Below are 21,198 nucleotides of genomic sequence, written 5' to 3' on the forward strand. Positions count from 1 at the left end.
CTCACTGATTCCTCCCAGTGCAGCAGGTTTTGAGGTGGGACTGCTAGTCCCTCAAAGTGCTGGCACTTGAAGATCCAACTCCCAATCCTTTGGGTCTTCTTTGTGGTCAGCTCTGTGATTATCACTAAATTATAACACACTTGTTGACAAAACATTAAAGAACATTAAGGCACATTATGGAGAAAATGAATGTTGTTGCCAGGTGCTATCAAGACAGATCCAACTTGGAGTGGCCACAGAACAAAATCCTGTAGGTCCACCAGTGCGATGTCCGAGAGCACTGTTGGCAACCACTGTGTCCAACCATCCCATTGAGGGTCTTCCTCTTTTTCGTTGACCTTCTACTTTCTTTTTTTTTTTAATCGTTTTATTAGGGGCTCATGCAACTCTTATCACAATCGATACATGCATCAATTGTGTAAAGCCCTTTATACATTCATTGTCCTCATTGTACTCAAACCATTTGCTCTCCACTTAAGCCCCTGACATCAGGTCCTCATTTTCCCCTCCCTCCCCGCTCCCCACTCCCTCATGAACCCTTGGTAATTTATAAATTATTATTCTTGTCATACCTTGACCTGTCCGACATCTCCCTTCCCCCAGTTTTCTGCTGTCCGTTCCCCAGGGAGGAGGTCACATGTAGATCCTTGTAATTGGGTCCCCCTTTACAACCCACCCTCCCTCTACCCTCCCAGTATCACCACTCACACCACTGGTCCTGAAGGGATCATCCACCCTGGATTCCCTGCATTTACAGTTCCTATCTGTACCAGTGTACATCCTCTGGTCTAGCCATATTTGTAAGGTAGAACTGGGATAATGACAGTGGGGGGGGAGCATTTAGGAGCTAGAGGAAAGTTGTATTTTTCATCGTGGCTACATGGCACCCTGACTGACTCATCACCTCCTCGAGACCCTTCTGTAAGGGGATGTCCAGTGACCTACAAATGGGCTTTGGGTCTCTACTCTGCATTCCTCCCCTCAGTCACTATGATAAGATTGTTTTGTTCTGATGATGCCTGATACATAATCCCTTCAACACCTCCTGATCGCACAGGCTGGAGTATTTCTTCCATGTGGGCTTTTTTGCTTCTGAGCTAGATGGCTGCTTATTTACCTTCAAGCTTTTAAGACCCCAAATGCTATATCTTTTGATAGCTGGGCACCATCAGCTTTCTTTGCCACATTTGCTTATACACCCATTTGTCTTCAGCGATCATATCATGGAGATGAGCACACAATGATATGAGTTTTTGTACTTTGATTCCTGATAACTGATCCTTTCAGCACTCATGATCACACAGGCTGGTGTGCTCTTTCATGTGGGCTTTATTGTTTCTTAGCTAGATGGCAACTTGTTTACCTTCAAGCATTTAAGACTCCAGACATTATATCTTTTGATAGCTGGGCACCATCAGCTTTCTTCACCCCATTTGCTTATTCACCTGCTTTGTCTTCAGCAGTTGTGTTGAGAAGGTGAGCCTCATAGAATGCCAATTTAATAGAAGAAAGTATTCTTGCATTGAGGGAGTATTTGACTGGAGGCCCAATGTCCATCTGCTGCCTTAATATTAAATCTACAAATATGTGCACATAGATCTACTTCCCCATCCTCATATATAAATATATTTGCATAGGTATATGTCTTATCTAGACCTCTATAAATGCCGTCTGCCTCCTAGCTCTTTCCTCTATTTCCTTTGACTTTCCTCCTGTCTCACTCTCATGCTCAGTCCCCACCAGGGTTTCAGCAATTCCTCTTGGTTACAATACCATTCATAATGCCCTACTAGGCCCCCCACACCCTCCTCACCACCGATTTGGATCACTTGTCGTTCCCTTGTCCTTGGGTGTGTTAACACCACTAATTTCCCCCCACCTCCCCATTTCCCATGTCCCCCTGGAACTGTTCATCCCATTGTTTTCTCCTCCAGACTGTTCGTCCAGCCTATTGTATTTAGACAGACCTGCAGAGATAATAACATGCACACAAACAAGACAGAGCAAAACCAAGCAACAATGTACAACAAAACAATAATAGCAACAACATACCTAGGCCAAAAAAAAAAAAACACAAGAAAGAAAAGCTTGTAGTTAGTTCTAGGACTGTGTGTTGGCCTTTAGGAGTGTTTTCCAGTCCAGTCTATTGGGGCACCATGCCCTGGCCCCAAAGTCCACCTTCAGCATTCCCTGGGGACCTCGCCACTCCATTCCCTTGCTGTTCTGTTCCCCCACCCCAGTGTTCTGCCTTGGTGTGGCGGGATCAGATTGGGTGCAATTCCCACACTGTGTCTCCGGTGCTGTCCCCCGTCAGGCTGTGGGTCAGTGAGGGACATCATGTCTCATAGTAGGTCCAGCCATGTGGTCTTCTCTGTGGACTGGCTGCCCAAATCAGGAACATCATCCTCAAGGCCTGGTGGGCCAGGATGTGCTCCACTCTCTCCTCCTCCCCCCTTCATCTGCTTCCATGTCCTCCGATCAGATATGTCCCTTTTGTGGAGCTGCAGATTCAATGCCGTCCTTTGAAATAAATTCTTATGGGGGGAGTGGCAGGTGTCCACTTAGTAGTTGGGATTGGGGCCAGCCAACCAGACCTCTCCACTGATTCCCTATAACACGCCAGGACGTTGCATTCACATCTTGGAGCACTGGGTTGAAGTCTGGTCCCTCTTTCCCTGTGGATAGATAAACAATACCCTCCCCTTTGGTGGGTTAGTGCCCTGTGCCCCTGCTACACATTTCTTTTTAATATATTTTTTTTTCCTTTCCCCACCTCCTTTTTACTTGTCTACCATGTGTATCCCTGTATTTGGTCTGGTCCCTGCCATATTACCTGGTCCTCACCCCAGTAATGTTTGTATACAGTAGATTTTTCCCTATGTCCTTTTTGTATTTTTTTCAAAAGTTTACCTCAGTGGACTCATGTCACACTTGTCCTTTTGTGCTTGACTTACTTCACTTAGCATGATTTCCTCCAGTTCTTCCCATGCAGCAATGTGCTTCATATGTTCATCACTGCTTTTTAGTGATACATCCATTCCTGTTTAAGACACATGAGAAGATGGGAATGGAAGGAAAATTCCTCAAGACAATACAAGCTATATATGAAAAACCAACAGCCAACATGGTAGTCAATGGAGAAAAGACTAACACAATCCCACTGGAAAAGGGGATGTCCCTTGTCCCAACTCTTCTTTAATATCATGCTGGAGGTTTTAGCTAACATCATAGGGCAGAGAAAAGACATCAGAGGTATTCATCTGGGGAAGGATGAGGGGAAACTATTGTTATTTGCAGATGATATGATTTTATATATGGAAAATCCCAAAAGTTCCACAAGGGGAGTACTGGAAGCAATAGAGGAGTTTGGCAGCATGGCGGGATACAAGATCAACAAAGAGAAGTCCATCGGACTGTTATGCACATCGAATAAGACCAAAGAAGAGATGATCAAAAAGGTGGTACCCTTCACAATAGCCAAACACAAATTTAACTATCTAGGGATATACCTGACTGAAAGAACAAAAGATTGATAAGGGGGAAACTGCAGAACACTACTACAAGAAACCAAGAGTGATCTCAACAAATAGAAGAATATCCGATGCTAGTGGATTGGAAAACTGAATATAGTCAAGATGTCAGTTCTGCCAAAGGCACTATATAAGTTGAATGCAATCCCAATACAATTACCCTCATCTTTCTTCAAAGAAATGGAAAACTGATTACCAACTTCATATGGAGAGGGAAGAAACCCAAAAGTAGCAGAGAACTCCTCAAGAAGGACACAGTGGGAGGGCTTGCTTTACCTGACTTTAGCACAAACTATACAGCTACAGTTCTCAAAACCACATGGTTTTGGTACAATGACAGATACTCAGACCAATGGAAAAGAACTGAAACCCCAGAAATAAAATCATCAGCATACAGACAATTGGTCTTTCATAAGGGCCCCAAAAAGATCCAGTGGGAAGCAGATGCCCTCTTTAACAAGTGGTGCTGGAAAAAATGGATATTTACATGCAGAAAAATGAAGCAAGACCCTTATCTCACTCCATGCACAAGAATAAACTCAAGGTGGATCACACACCTTGAAGTTAAATCCCATACTATTAGGGCCATCAATGAGGGAATTGGGACCAACTTGAGAACTTTGGCACAGGGAATACACAGGCTATCAGAAATAGGGAAGGATACAAACACAAATTGACAAATGGGATATACTGAAGATAAAACACCTTTGTACATCCAAAGAATTCGCTAAGAGAGTAATAAGAGAGTCCATGGACTGCAAAACATCTTTAGCAATGACGCATCAGACAAAAGCCTTATTACTAAAATCTACAATACTCTGCTAGCTTCCAAAAAGAAAAAAACTAATTGCCCACTTGAGAGGTGGGAAAAGGACCTGAACAGAAGTTTCACATGGGTAGAAATCCAAATGGCCAACAACATATGAGAACGTGTTCCCGATCTTTAGCCATAAGAGCAAGGCAAATTAAAACAACAATGATTTACCACCTGACACCCTCATAGGTAGCCCAATTCAAAAAATCAGAAAGCAACAAGTGCTGGAGGGGCTGTGGGGAGACAGGAACTCTCATCCACTGCTGGTGGGCCTGTAAGTATGTACAGCAACTATGGAAATCGATCTGACAATATCTAAAACAGATCAAAATCAAGTTACCATATGACCAAGCAGCCCCCCTACTGGGCATATATCCAGAAGAGGCAAGAAACAAACTAAGGCCAGACATCTGTGCTCCAGTGTTCATTGTGGCACAGTTCACAATTGCAAGGAGTTGGGAGGAAAAAACTAAATTTCCATCAACTGACAATTGGATTAAAAAGCTGTGGTATATACATACAATGGAGTACAGACCTTCTACTTTCCCAAGCATGATGTCCCTCTCCAAGAAGTATTCCCTGCCTATAACAAAGTTTGTGGGATGAAGTCTCCCCATCCTTACTTTTAAGAAGCATTCTGGCTACGAAAGCATTCTGGCTACAATATCTTAGATCAGAACAAAGCTGGGGGGCAACTGTGGGACAGATCATCAAGGGCTCAGCTGAAAGTTCAAACCAACAGTGAAGAAAATTAAGCCAAGTCTACAAAAGTCCAAGTATAGGTTGTACTCAAAGTCATACTTCGGCTCTTGTGGGCTTGATTTTAAGCTTCTCCATCATCTCCTTTTGATTGCGGTGCATTCTGTCTCACAAGGTAGGCATATCCAGTCACTGCTGTGGTGTTACAAAAAGAAATTGCAATAAATAAGTCGTTGGACTGGCATAATTCTGTCATGTGATTTCTGGTATCGTTTTTCATCATCATATTTTCCAAGTACAGCTCTTTCTTCTTCGTTTCCAACTTTCATATCCTGAGCAGCAAAAGTTATCACTGCATCTTGATTGTATGTGTGGTCTATTTCAGGCTCAAAAAGTTGGGAGAATTTTCAATGTCCACACCACTGGCATTGGTGGTTGATGCATAAATTGGAATAATAGTTCCGTTGGCTGGTCTTCATTATAAACATAGATACATTATCCTTTCACTAACAGGAGTGTACTTCAGGATAGATCTAGAAATATTTGTTTGTATTTGTTTGTAATGTGATACTGCTCCTTTTCAACTTGTCATTTCTGGCATAGTCACTCACTGTCATCAAGGCGAGGCTGACACATAGTGCCCTATAGGGTGGGATGGAACTGACTCTGGAAGCTTTTGAGATGATAACTCTTTACAGAAGTACAAAATTCTGTCTTTCCCCCTCGGAGTAACTGGAGGTTTGAACTGCTGAACTTGCCAAACAGCCCAACTCAAAATCATTAGGCCACCATGGCTCCTGTCTGGCATGATAGATTATATAATTATCCAATAGAAAAAGGCCTAGTATCCATCTGCTTCAGCTTACTAATGCCTAAGATATCAATATTCAAGCAAGCCACTTCTGTGTTTATAACTTCTGATTGTTCTTGATTCACACTTGGTATACCCCACATTTCAATTACTAGTGGATGCTAACAGTGATTTCTTCTCATTTTGTGTCGAGCAAACTAGGATCCTTGTGTTATACAGGGTTCTCTAGAGAGATAAAAGCAGATTGCTGATAATTATATATATATATACACACATATATACATATATATTTATAAAGATAGATAACACAAGAAATGAACTGTTAAATTATATACAGATAGACAGATATATAATACAATAAATGAACAGTTAAATTATAAAGCAGTACAAATGGCTCAGTGCAACTCACTCCCGTGAGACAGCTGTGAGACACGGGCAGTCCTTCAAGTCTTGAGAGCTAGGCTATCCCAGCCAGGCAGCAAGCAGGTCACCAACTGTCAGTCCCCAGCTCCAGAGATGTATATTCCAATTCTCTGGCAAGGCAAGTCTTAAAGGGACCTCAAAGTACAGCGACACAGTTCACAGGTTAGGTGTCCCACAGGTAGTGTAGCTTGCAAATTGAGGCACAGAGCAATCAAGGCAGCTGCACACTGCTCTGATGATCATGTGTTTATCGGCCAGGTTGGCACAATAAACTACCTATCTCAATCCTGAAATCTTTACTATATCTACAGAGTTTATTTCAACTCTACTTTGAAAACCTGGTATTGGCCTTCTTGAATCAGAAAATCATATGATTTACTACACCAGAACAACACAATCAAGAGGAATGATTGTCCAAAAAGACCTTGCAAAAATCATTCATGAAATACAAAGCTGTCTCAAGGAAATCAAGTCAGCACAACTATTATTCAAATTTATCCACCAACCACAAAAGCTATGATGAAGAAAGTGAAGAGTTCTATCAATGACTTCAGTCTGAAATTGATCAAACATGCAATCAAGATGCATTGATAACTATGTTAGTCTGGGTAGACTCGAGAAACAAATACAAGTTGACTCATACATGTATAGGAAATAACTCTATATCAAAGAGTAATTATATATTAAGAAAAGAAGCCTGATCCAAATCAAGTCCATAAGTCTGATATTAGTCCATGTGCCTGGTACCAGTCTATAAATTCCTCTTCAGGCTCACAGTGATGCCGAATGCAGGAAGATCACAGGCCAGTAGATGTAAAATCTTGAGGATCCAGTGGCAATGGAAGCCTCTTAGTCCTGACGTGGCTCTCCACATTGCTCCTCTAGCCCCAGGGCTCTGACTGCCATCAGCATAGCTCCATGTGACTTGTCAACAGGAATGTGTGGCAGAGAGGCAGTGCCTGTCCTGGCTCCAGAGAGGAAGACAGGATTTGTCAGAATCCTCAGGAGAAGGCCATGCCCTCACATTGGCTATGACCTGATTAATGGGCTAGACTCCACCTCTTCACTCAAGTTGACAGGAGATTATGTAACTGCCACAATAATTATTGGTGATTGGAATGCAAAATTTAGAAACAAAATGTAAGGAACAGTAGTTGGAAATATGGATTTGGTAATAGAAAAGAAGCTGCAAGTCAGATGATAGAATTTTGCAAAACTAATGACTTGTTCATAGCAAATGTCTTATTTCAACAACACAAAAGGCCACTACACACAGAATGCACAGAAATCAAATTAACTAAATCTGTGGGAAGATGAAATGGAGAAGCCCAGTATCAGGACCTAAAACCAGACCAGTGGCTAACTGAGGAACAAACCTCTGCTTGTGCATATATAAATTCAGAATAAAGCTGAATAAAATTAAAGCAACTTCATAAGTGCCAATTGTGACCTTGCTTTATCACACCTAAATTTTGAGAACATCTCAAGAAGAGAATCAATGCATTGAACATTAATGACAGAAAATCTGATGAGCTGTGGGAGGACATCATCAAGACCATCATTCATGAAGAAAGCTAAGGTTATTGATAAGACAGGCAAGAAAGAAAAGCAAATGGAAGTCAGAAAGGACTCTGAAGCTTGCTCTTCATTGTAGAGTACCTAAAGCAAATGGAAGAAATGATGAACTCAAAGAGCTAACTAGAAAAATTCAAAGAGCAGCTCAAATGGCAAATACAATTATTATAGTGAAATGTGCAAACACCTAGAATTAGAAAATTAAAAGGGAAGAACACACTCAGCATATATAAAATTAAAAGAACTCAAGGAAGAATTCACACCTCAAACTGCAGTTGTGAAAGATGCAAAGGGGAAACATTGCATGATACAGGAAGCATCGAGTCAAGATGGAATGAACACATTCAGTCGTTGTACTAAAAGGAACTAGTCGATATTCAACCATTTCAAGGGGTAGTATATGAGTCAGGGCCAATGGTCCTAAAAGAAGAAATTCAAGCTGCACTGAAAGCATGAGTCAAAAACAAAGTTCCAGGAATTGATTGAATACCAACTGAAATGTTTCAATAAGTTGATAAAGCCCTTGAAGCACTCATTCATCTATGCCAGGAAAATTTGGAAGATGGCTACTTAGCCACCTGCTTAGAAGAGATCCATATTTTTAAAAACATTTTATTAGGGGCTCATACAACTCTTATCACAATCCATACATATACATACATCAATTGTATAAAGCACATCTGTACATTCTTTGCCCTAATCATTTTCAAAGCATTTGCTCTCCACTTAAGCCCTTTGTATCAGGTCCTCTTTTTTCCCCCTCCCTCCCCGCTCACCCTTCCCTCATGAGCCTTTGATAATTTTTAGATTATTATTTTGTCATATCTTGTCCTATCCGGCATCTCCCTTCACCCCCTTTTCTGTTGTCCGTCCCCCAGGGAGGAGGTCACATGTAGATCCTTGTAATCGGTTCCCCCTTTCCAACCCACTCACCCTCTACTCTCCCAGTATCGCCCCTCACACCCCTGGTCCTGAAGGTATCATCCGCCCTGGATTCCCTGTGCCTCCAGCTCCTATCTGCACCAGTGTACAACCTCTGCTCTATCCAGTCTTGCAAGGTAGAATTCAGATCATGGTAGTTGGGGGGAAGTAATAATCCAGGATCTGGGGGAAAGGTGTATTCTTCATCGGTACTACATCGCACCCTGACTGACTCATCTCCTCCCCTAGACCCCTCTGTGAGGAGGTCTCCAGTGGCCGACAAATGGACTTTGGGTCTCCACTCTGCACTTCCCCCTTCACTATGGTATTTTTTTGTTTGGATGATGCCTCATACCTGATCCCTTTGGCACCTCATGATCACACAGGATGGTGTGCTTCTTCCATGTGGGCTTTGTTGCTTCTGAGTTAGATGGCCGCTTGTTCACCTTCAAGCTTTTAAGACCCCAGACACTATCTCTTTTGATAGCTGGGCACAAAAGAGATCCATATTTGTGCCCATTCCAAAAAAAAAAAAAAAGACAAGCAACAGAATGTACAAACTATAGATCAGTATCGTTGATATCACATAAAAGTGAAAGTTTACTGAAGATGCACCACAATGGTTGCAGCAGTGTATTGACAGCAAACCACCAGGAGTTCAGGCTGGATTTAGAAGAGGACGTGGAATAAGATATATCATTGCTGATATCAGATGGATCATGGATCAAAGCAGAATACTAGAGACTTTTACTTGTGTTTCATTGACTATGCAAAGGCCTTCAGCCGTGTGGCCATAATAAACTATGGAATGCCTTGAGAAGAATGGGAATTCCAAAACACTTCATTGTACTCATGCAAAACTTAGACATAGAACAAGAGGCAGTTGTGTGAACAGAATAAGGTACTGCATGGTTTAAAATTTTTTAAAAGCATGCATCAAGGTTTTACCCTCTCACAATACTTGTTCAATCTGTATGCTGAACAAATCATCAGAGAAGATGGCTTATATGAAGAAGAATGTTGCAACAGGATTGGAGAAAGACTTATTAACGATATGCAGATGACACAGCCTTGCTTGCTGAAAGTGGGAGGACTTGAAGCACTTGCTGATGAAGATCAAGAGTTGAAGCCTTCAGTCCATACTCAATGCAAATAAGTTACAACTCAATGTAAATAAGATCAATCCTCACAACTGGACCAAGAGGTAACAACATGATCAACAAGGAAAACATCGACGGTATCAAGGATTTTGTCATGCTTGGGTCTACAATTAATGTTCATGGGAAGCAGCAGTCAGGAGATCAAAAGGCGTGTTGGATAGAACTTTTGCACGACTCTTTTAGAGTATTGTAAAGTAAGGATGTTACCATGAGGACTAAGGTGCACCTGACCCAAGCCATGGTATTTCCATTGCCTCATATGCCTGTGAAAGATGGACATTGAATAAGGGAGACCATAGAGGAATTGATGCACCTGAATTGGAGTGCTAGAGAATATTGAAAGTACCATGAACTGCTCAAAGAACAAACCTATCTGTCTTGAAAGAAGTATGGACAGAGAACTCCTTAGAGCCTTAGAGGGAAGGATGGTGAGGCATAGTTTGACACACTTTGGACATATTGTCAGGAGAGACCAGTCTCTGGAGAAGGACATCATGCTTGGTAAAGTGGAGGGGCAGCAAAAAAAAACAGCAAGGCGCTCTATGAGATGGACTGACACGGTGGCTGCAGTAATGGAGTCAGGCATAGGAACAATTGTAGAGATGGCACTGGGCCATGCAGTGTTTCATTCTGTTGTGCATAGGGTTCGTATGGGTCAGAGCAGCACCTAACAACAAGAAGAACTACTTTGAAGAGGAGGCTCTTCCCTAGTCATATTTTGAGTGCTTTCCAACCTGAGAGTCTCATTTTTCAGGACTAGCTATAACAGTGTTCTGCTGCTATGCACAGGCTTTCACTGATCAGTTTTTTTTCCAACATGTCCTTCTTCCTAGTCTGACTGAATCTGGAAGCTCCACTGAGACCTGTCCTTCATTGATTATTCTTCTGGTACTTGAAATACATTGTATCCAACATCATAGCAATATGCAAGGAAAATGTGAAGGCCTATAGAAATCCACCCACACTCCAGACATGACTGCTGTTATTAACTTGATTCTATATTCACAAATCCCTTTAAAGCATATATAGATTAGAGGTAGATAGATGTTAACATAAATTATAAAATACCATTTCTACTATGCTACAATCTAATTTTCTCACTCAAAAATTTTACCAGGCTATGTTTGCACAATTTTGCAGCTATACCTACCTTATCTTTACTCAAAAGAGCCCCAGTGGCATAGTGGGTTATGCCCTGAGCTACCAACCACAAGGTCAACAATTTGAACCACCACCAGCTGTGCCTCTGAAGACTTTTAGCCTCAGAAATTGAATAGGAAGTTTTCCTCTGTCAAACAGCATCACTACGGTTCAGAGGTGACTCGATGACACTGCGTTCAGAGTGAATTTTTTATTAATAATTGCATGTTCCAAACACAAACCCAGTGAAGAGACCCACCATTTATCCAAATACAACTAAGCTATCTTCCTTGACACTCCTTCCCTTCCTACACTATCTCCCCAAATCGAACCCCTCACTCCACTCTCACTGCCATCGAGCCGCTGTGGATTCACAGGACAGCATCCGCCTGCTCCCTTGGGTCTCCGAGGCTATGCACTTTAACCGAAGCAGATGCCTCATCTGGTGGGCTTAAACCATCAACTTCTTAGTGAACAGCTCAATGCATAGCTGTCTTCACTACCAGCGCCACTAAAATGCAAGCTACTATCTTCTCTCGTATGAACTTTTTTCAATTGCCTCTCAATTGGTAGCTTTTCAAAATATAAATCCGATACTGTATTAGACTGGGTACTTTAGAGAAAGAAATCCACAGAAACTCGTGTAAAAGAGAGAGTTTTATATAAAGGGTAAATGCGCATCAAGAAAACATCCCAACCCAGTGCTACCCAAGCCTACAAGTCCAATATTAAACCCATATGTCCAACACCCATCCACAAAGTCCTCCTCCATCTCACAGAATGCACACTATGATGCCGACCGCAGGAGGAAAGCCTAATCAATGAATATGTAAGCATCTCAGTGCTGGCAGGGGCCTCCACAAGGCTGCTCCAGCACCCAGGGCTGCATTGGGGTATGTCCATGTGGCTTCTCCTTGGGGATGTCTTGAAGGAAGTGAGCCTTGCCAGCTGAAGCAGGGCTCTGGCTAAGGCAGCTGCACCCTGATCCGACCATCACAAAGCGAGAGACCCAAGAACTCAAAAGGCAAGTCATTTATCTCTCCGCCCTTCATTTAACTCCCCCATGTGTTTATCAGCCAGGTTGGCACAATAAACTTTAACTATATCAGATACTCTTATTAACCCTCCTGCATTTTATAAGCACTTCTATGCTTTCTTTGCATTTCTAAGATGTCTTAACATAGCCCAAAGGATCCCTGGTGATATAGTGGTTACCCATTGAGCTGCCAACTGCAAGGTCGGCAGTTCAAAACCACCAGCGACTCCATGGGAAAAAACTCCTGTAAGTCTTGGAAACTCATGGGGTGAGTCTACCCTGTCCTATGGGGGTTGCTATGAGTCAGTATTAACTCCAAGGCAGTGCGTTGGGTTTTTTATTTGTTTGTTTTTTTAACTTGGCTCTAGAGTTCATAGGAGAAGGTCCCTGTTGAATTGCAAAAGGCCATGCACATTTAAAGTTTTGATGGCCATTCATTTGGTCGTCAGAAAGGTAGGCCAAGCTACATGACCACAGGCGGTATTTGAAAGACAACTGAGGAACAGTTTTGTTGCTTGTTTTTTCAACTCCTACCCATCTCACCATCACCCTGAACCAGAAAAACTCTCAGGCCCTAAATGTTTATTTTACCAGGATTATGTCTTTACATCCATAAAGTAATATAGATTGAGGCAATTTCAAATTAACACAGAAAATACAGCAGTCGCTTCAGCCCTGCCAACGATGTCACTACACAAAGGCTCAGTTGGGAGGCAATTACAAACCATAGCATCCCAGGCCTCCGGCAGACCTGCAAGAGAGTAAGTCTGCTTAGCTTCCATCCCTTCCAATTTCAGTATCTCTCTGGCAGCCAGCTGGAGACTGCCATGTGGTTTATGCAGGGAAGTCCCGGGATGGTTCCTTGTTCCATCCGGGAAAGTGCCTGATGTCTATTTTCTCCTAGTGAGTACTCAGTTGAACTGTCTCTGCATCAATTTAAGGCCACGCCTTCCTCAAGCAATTTTTCTTGGGTTAATGGCTGATTAGTGCTCAGAAAATTGTGAACAGTCTGGTCAAAGAGTGAAGCCACATTTTGAACCCACTTTATTCTGGATTTTGATTCAATCCAAACTGCTACTAACCAACTATCTAGATGGTCTTTGTTTTGTTTTGTTTTTTACACAACCAACAGAATAAAGCACAAGCCTCAAAATTTCACCCAAGGATAGCTACCATGTTCCATTCAGTTATGTAGTCCATAGAGAGCTGTGGGGCATTTACGATATATCAAGTGCTGAATTTTGTGCCAGGAAAATAGCAAGTTTAAGGAAACAAGCCACGTTCTCCTGGGTCTTCCAGCTTAACAAAATAGTGTATTAGGCAATACAAGCCCTCAGGGCAGTCACCCATTTCTGACTGTTATTCAAGGCCACATGTCTGTTCTTATGGTTCAACTTCAGGTCCCATCAAGGCAGGTTGCTGAGATACTCCCAGAACCCCTATTCTGCTTTCCCAGCATAATCTCCCCAAGCACGATTAAACCTTCTCAATCCAAGTTCTCAGGATTGTTGTGTTGCTTTATTCTTCTCCTTTGAAAGTAGCCTGGATAATCCCTGTGTTAGAATGAAATGTTAGTCCCAATTATTATTCCTGGCATTTATGTTCTTTACCAAGAAAGTTTGCAATGTCTTCTACTGGAGGACCTTGACTTTGAGCTTAACCATAACATTTCCTTGACCAATGGAAAGTTAGCAAGCATGATGCAAGCCAAAAGAAAGGAGAGGAGAAAGAGACTAATAAATAAAGTCTTTCTCTGGAAGCCTGAAATAAAAGATGGCCAGGGTTTAAAACTGTGATGGGATCTTGTTCCTTGGATTGCTGTCACAAATTCGGGGGGGGGGGGGCTTGCTTGTTTTTGCTAACAGACTGAGCTTTATCTAAATGATCCTCTGCGCTCTCTTTGCCTCATGTAGCTGCTACCTCAGCTTCCTTCCAAACTCACTCCAACCACATAGTACAAGATGCTTTAGGATCCTCCTTGGAGGGGACTATGTGTTCAGAGCAACACAGTCTGACATTGAAAGTGACAGTCAATGTTCATCGGCTGGGTGGTGTTGATCCGATGGCATAATGTCTGTGAATCGCATCTTATTTATCTGAAAAATGAGTTCATTACCCATCTCAAACTAAATATTTCATCTGTAATAAAATGCTGACACTACCACTGGACTTGATATTGGATTTAATAAAAGCTGTAAGGAAATTTCTTTGTTGTTGTTGCTTAATATTGTTTGTAGCTATTGCTATTTTGTGGGCTTTGTTTTCTATTTTTATCTAATCACTATTTTTAACTGTGTCTGGGAATTGTCAGAATTAACCCAAAAAAGGCCTTCCTAAGTTTTCTAGAGGTGGAAAAAAAAGAAAGAAAGCCTTAAACTACTTCTTCAGAATCCCAAAGGAAGTAATTAGCATATATAAGTACTAAAAGTAAAATGAAACAATGATATCAGAACTTCAAGGAAAAGAAAGCAAAAAGAAGACATATACAATAAATAATCAGTATGGTGACAGTGATTATGAGTTAGGCTGCTAAACTACAGCGGCCGCTCCTGGGGAGAAAGACATGGTTTTCTACTCCCATAAAGATTTAGTTCAGGAAGCCCACAAGGACAGTTCTGTTTTGTCCTATCGGGTCACTATGAATTGGAATGGATGTGATGGAATTGAGTTGTTGTTGTCGATTTGACCCCTTACAGATGGTTTTTAAGAAGGCATAATGCTCAAGCCACACTTTTTTTATTAGTTAAATAAATTATTGTTTAGTTTTAAGAAGACTTTAGGAAATATTTTTGGTTTAAGGCTTAAAAACTATTTGGGGGCAATAGTTTCCGGGATACAGCCAACCTCCAGGGGTACAGAAAGTCTGGAGACCATAAGAATTTAAAATTATGTTCTGCATTTCCTACCTTATCATGGGATTGTGGGTGACTGGTTCAATTAATTTTCTTTCTAATTTAGTGGAACATCAGGTCTTAATTTTTGAGCTGCCTCTGGGTGGACTCAAACTTTCAATCTTTTGGTTAGCAACTGAGCACACTGAATGTATCGCCCAGGGACTCCTGGGAGAATACTCATAAGCTTCAGCTCATACTCTTGGTTCAGCTTGTCAATTGGGAAAGCAACTTTTTTGCTTATAAGAAAACCCTAAAATTGCACTGTAAGTGGTACAGGGTTTTATTTTGAGAGTGTTAGCGTGTTTCTGACATGGCTCACCTTTCCGTCTTTTCTCCTGAGTGGAGAAAAGTAATTTTTCTTTGTTGTTGACTCATCTTTCCCCCAGTATGTTTTCTGGGAGCTCAGCCACATAATAAACTTGATTCATTTCTTAGCCACCATTTCTTGAAGTTTATAGGTTTTTATTGTTGCTCATTGATTTTTTGGTTGTTGACATTATTATTCAGTGATTTGGGATTATTTTATTGAGGGATTGCATTTAGATTATTGTATAACTGAGAGACCAAACTCACTGTCACTGAGCCAATGCTGACTCATAATGACCCTCTAGGACAAGGTAGAAGTGCCCTTGGGAGTGTTTGAGCTGTAAAACTGCCCCTCTGGGTTTCCAAGACTGTCGCACTATACAGAAGTAGAAGCCTCATCTTTCTTCCACAGGGAGACTTAAGGGACTGTAAATGTATCTTAATAGGGGAAGAAAAACTCAGAAAGTTTGTAATCATTATTATCAGCCATTTAAAAATATTACTGATAAATTAATATATGCTTTGTTGTGTGTGTTCTCAACAATAACAACAAAATATATTTTTAAAAACCTATGGACTACAGTTCTACTCTTGACACATGGGATCATTATAGATTGGAATCCACTCGATTGCAACTGGATTTTATTCTCCCTAGGTCACAAGCATGCCCTAAATAGGAGTTGAGCTCAGAATCAGGCATTTTTTCAAAAGCTCTGGAAGACTTGTCTCCTATCTCTCATGCCAATCTTGCCCTGGGTCCATAGAAAAAATGAAAATTGAATAAATTTCAATAGTGCAGCCTTCAAACTACAGCTGAGGAGAAAAATATAGCAGTTATGAAGGGAAGGGAGCAAAGGTAAATTTGACCACATTCAACCAGAGAAAACAGAAGGATGAACAAAGATGCCTCTATTAATTTAGCAAGATAGAAGGAAAAAGTGTGAGAATTATACAAATATACTACAACAAAAGGAAGAAAGTGTACTAATAATAAGCAGAGTAACCCCTTTGAAAGAAATTTTTCTGTAAACCATGTGGATTCTAGAGAAATGTGATAAAAAATATGAAATCAATAATCCAGTATATAGAGGCAAAATTATAAAACAACAGAATGGAACCAAGAGAGATTACAAAACCAATAAAGGAATTTAAAGACAACATTCATATCATAAAGAACCAATAAACTAATTAGAAAGCTAAATGAGCAATCTAGGGCTAACTGAAGAGTGAGTTACTGATTAAAAGTAAGATCAACAAAAACCCAAAAAGCCTCAGACAAAATAAGAGGAGGGGAATATACATATCAGCTAATAGATCTGAAGGGGAGAGGTCGTAGTAACTATAAGGCTATAGGAATTGTCTCTGACCAAAAAAAAGAAAAGAAGAAGAAGAAATGTAGTTAGAGATACACCTGACCCTCCTTAAGTACAGGTTCTGCATCTGAGGATCAAAAATATTAGGGGAGAGGAGAAGCAATTAAGTGGTGAGAGCAATTCCTCAAAGACTAGGAAAGAGCAAAAGGTGCTAGTTACATGGCATCTGCACTACATCAGGTCTTGTGAGCAACCTAGAGACTATATAAAGTATATGGGAAGCTGTGCATTGTACATAAGGGGCCTGAGCATCTGACAGTTTTGTATCCACAGGAATCCTAGAAACAATCTCCTGTGAATACCCAATGTAACATCAGAAAATTCAATGATATAAGGGAAGAATTTATGCCATGTGCCAGTAAATCCAGGACAGAATTATCACCAACACATCTCCTCCTTATATTATTAAGATCCAGGGACCATGAGTTATCCAGACATCTAGCATCCTCCCCCACCAAAAGTAGAAATTTGCCTATAAGAAGGCAACAATCAGACATTTAAAGAAATCAGACATTGTGAACACAAAAGGACTTTAAGAATAATGCATCTCTGAATCTTTCTTAAAAATCATAATCAACAATGAAATCAACCAAGAATGAATAGTAACTTGCAATACTGGGAGGTCTGAAACATGATCAGCAAAGGAAAACACTGCGAGGACCACAGAGCTAAAGATGACAACTGTAAATATGAAGAGGCTTCAAAAACTTTGGGGGGAAATCCCATTATCTTTTAGTTCCAGTTTTGTACATGAACTTCATACTATTTGTGTTAGTCTGGGTACTTTAGAAAAACAAATCCAAAGAAACTCATATGTATAAGAAAGAGTTTTAAATAAACGGTAAGTGCACATCAAGAAAACATCCCAACTCAGTGCTGCCCAAGCCCACAAGTCCAACATTAACCCATATGTACGACAGCAATACACAAAGTCCTCCTCCATCTCACAAAACACACACAATGATGCCAACTGCAGGAGGAAAGCTGAATCAGTAAGCGTGTAATCATCTCAGTGCTGGCAGAGATCTCCACACAGCTGCTCCAGCACCCAGGGCTGCATCAGGATAGGTCCATGTGGCTTCGCCTTGGGGATGTCTTGCAGGAAGTGAGCCTTGCCAGCTGAAGCAGGGAACTGGCTCAGGCAGATAAACCCTGGTCCGACCATCGCAAAGCCAGAGATCTGAGAAGAAAGGCGAGGCTCACTGAGTTATTTATCCCTCCGTCCTTCAATTAACCCCACATGTGTTTATCAGCTAGGTTGGCACAATAAACTAACTAATTCACTATTACATACACATCCTTCAATAACATTAATAAACAATAACCTATGGGTGGATACACAAATATATATTCAAATTAAAAGGGTTGGAAGGTGAATAGACTAAACCCATGTAGGTTTGACCAAAGAAAATTTTCACATAGGTATTTATCTGTGCTGGAAATATATTCATGAAAAAGTACAGCATACAAGAGTCAAAGTTATGAAAACTTCTTAGTCATAACCAATCACCTTGAGAAATGAGTCACTGGGTCTGGGAGCTCCGGGCTGTTGGATATAAAGGTCAATTGATATAATAGAGTTCGCAAAGACAATATTCTTTCTCTTTCTTTGGTGACTGGGGGCTTAAAAGCTTCCAGTGGCCATCAATGATGCAACTATTAGTCTTGAGAAGCCTTGAGAAGAGATGAGTGAAGAAAATAAAAGACACAAGAAAACAAAATTAGGACAAAGGTCTAATGGATTGAGTGAAACCTAGTCTCCAACTCCCTGAAAGCAGAACAAGATGGTGTTCATCTTTTACTATCAAACACTCTGAAAGAAATTACAATAAAAGATTCTGGATAGAGTGGAACAAAACTGAGAATTATTAAAAAAAAGACTACGCTCATTGTTCAAATAGAGACTGATGAAACTACCAAGACTACTCAACACCCTTCAGGTCAGGTACTGAGCTCAACTTGCAGTCAAACAAATGTGCTCTTGTTGTTAGGTACTCTCGGTCAGTTCTGACCCATAGTGAGCCTCTCCAAAAGAGAGCATACCCATGCCCCATCCTGCGAGGTCCTCACAATTGTTATGTTAGACCCCCTTGTTGGATCTCCTTGAGGGTCTCCCACCTTTTTCACAGACCTTCCACTTTACTAAACATGGTCTCCTTTTCCAGGGATTGAACTTTCCTGATAACACGTCCGCAGTTCTCCATCCTCTTTTCTCCAGAATGTTCTAGCTTTATTTCCGCCAAGACAGGTTTGTTCAGACTTTAGATATGCTTCACCAACACCATAATCCAAATGCATCAATTCTCCTGTGATCTTTATTCCTTATCCAACCTTCACATGCATAGGAGGCAGTTGCTGGTACCATGACTTGGGTCAGGCACATCTTAGTCCTCAGAGTGACATCCTTACTCTTCAACACTTTTAAAACATCTCGTGCAACAGATTTGCCCGATGCAATACCTCATTTGATGTCTTGACTGTTGCTTCCATAAGCATCGATTGTGGGCCCAAACAAAACGAATTCCTTGAGAACTTCTATCTTTTCTCCATTTATCATGCTTCTGTCTAGAACCTTTCTACTCCTGTAAAGAGCTACAACCTAAGAAATCCACGAGGGCAGTTTTACCTTGTGCTATACAGTCGCCATGGATCAGCATGGACTCAATGGCAGTGAGTTTGGTTTGGGTTTGGTCTATTGGTCTTGGTTTGGTCTATTGGTCTTGGTTTGGTCTATTGGTCTTGGTTTGGTCTATTGGCCTAGTTGTAGGGATTTTAGTTTTCTTTACATTTAATCAGAGCCCTGCTGACACAGTGGGTTGTGTGTAGGACTGCTAACTGCAAGGTTAACAGTTTAAACCCACCATCTGCTGTGTGAGAGAATGATGAAGCTTTTTACACCCACAAAGATTTAAAGTCTTGGAAACGCACAAAGGCAGTTATATCCTGTGCTGTAGGGTCAGAGTCAACTTGAGGGCAGTGATTTTGGAGTCTGGTTTCATGTTGATTGGTAATCCATCCTGAAGGCTGTAGTCCTTGACCTTAATCAGCAAGAGCTTTAAGACCTCCTCGCTTTCAGCAAGCAAGATTGTGTCAATGACATATCAATGGTTGTTAATAAGCCTTCATTCAATTCTGATGCCATATTCTTTCTCATATAGTCCAACCTCTCCAATTATTTGCTCAGCATACAGACCAAATTAACTTGGCGAGAGTAAACAACCCTGATGTACACCTTTTCTGACTTAAAACTATTCGGCATTCCCTTGTTCTGTTTGGGGAATTGACTTTTGGTCCATGTACAGGTTCTGCAGCAGCACAGTGAAATGTTCTGGAATCTCCATTCTTCTGAATGTTACCCATAGCTTATAATCCACAGAGTTGAATGAATGCTTTTGCACTGTCAATAAAATAAAAATAAACATCTTTCTGATATTCTCTGATTTCAGCCAAGATCCATTTGATGTCAGCAATGATATTTTTATGCCATGATTTCTTCTGAATCTAGTTTGACTTTCTGCCAGTGCCCTGGTGTTGTACTGCTACAGTCATTGTTGAATTATTTTCATCAAATTTTACTTGGGTGTGGTGTTGATGGTATTTTCCCACAAACTCTGTATTTTTTGAGTAACCTTTCTTTTGAATGTCCACAAATATGGATGTCTCCCCATCCGTTGACCAGGTAACAGGCTTCCACATTTCTTGGCATAGATGAGTAAGTGCTTCTCATGCTTCATAAGCTGTGGAAACATTTCCAGTGGTATTCCATCTATCCAAGAGCCTTGTTTTTTGCTAAGGTCTTCAGCATGGACTTCTTCCTTCGGTACCATTAGTTTTTTATTGTTTGCTACCTCTTGAAATGGTTGACTATCCAACAGATTGGGGTTGGGAGCGGCAGGTGGTACAGTGACTCTGTGTATTGCTTCTATCATCTTGTGTTGTTTCCTTTATCATTCACTGCTTTTCCCATAGAATCCTTCAACATTAAGCTTATGAGTTGCATATCAACAACAGAGAGACACATACACTCCTCAAGACAATCAATCATACACCATCAGAAGGGCAGTGTTTGCCTAGAGATAAAGCTCAGGAGAGGCAGGATGAAAGGAGAGATGGAAATGGGCAGCAAAGAAGAAGTGGGAAGAGTGATGTTACATTGTGCAGTTGCAATCAGTGTTATGAAACAGAATGTGTATGGATTGTTGAATGGAGAACCAATTTGTTCTGTAAAATGTCACCCAAATCATGCATTTAAAAATTTTTTTAATCATTTTAATAAAAATAAGAAATAGAGGAGCTGTGGTAGAGGGCACTGTGCACAACTCAGTACCCAAAGATAGGACACAATACCCACAAAATGCTGTTGGAAAGAAGATAGAAGACCCAATTTTTTAACATTTTATTAGGGACTCATACAACTCTGATCACAATCCATACATACATCAATTGTGTAAAACACATCTTAACATTCTTTGTCCTCATCAATTTCAAGGCATTTGCTCTCCACATAAGCCCTTTG

The sequence above is a fragment of the Tenrec ecaudatus genome, chromosome 4 (genome assembly GCF_050624435.1).
Source record: "Tenrec ecaudatus isolate mTenEca1 chromosome 4, mTenEca1.hap1, whole genome shotgun sequence".
Taxonomy (NCBI): domain Eukaryota; kingdom Metazoa; phylum Chordata; class Mammalia; order Afrosoricida; family Tenrecidae; genus Tenrec; species Tenrec ecaudatus.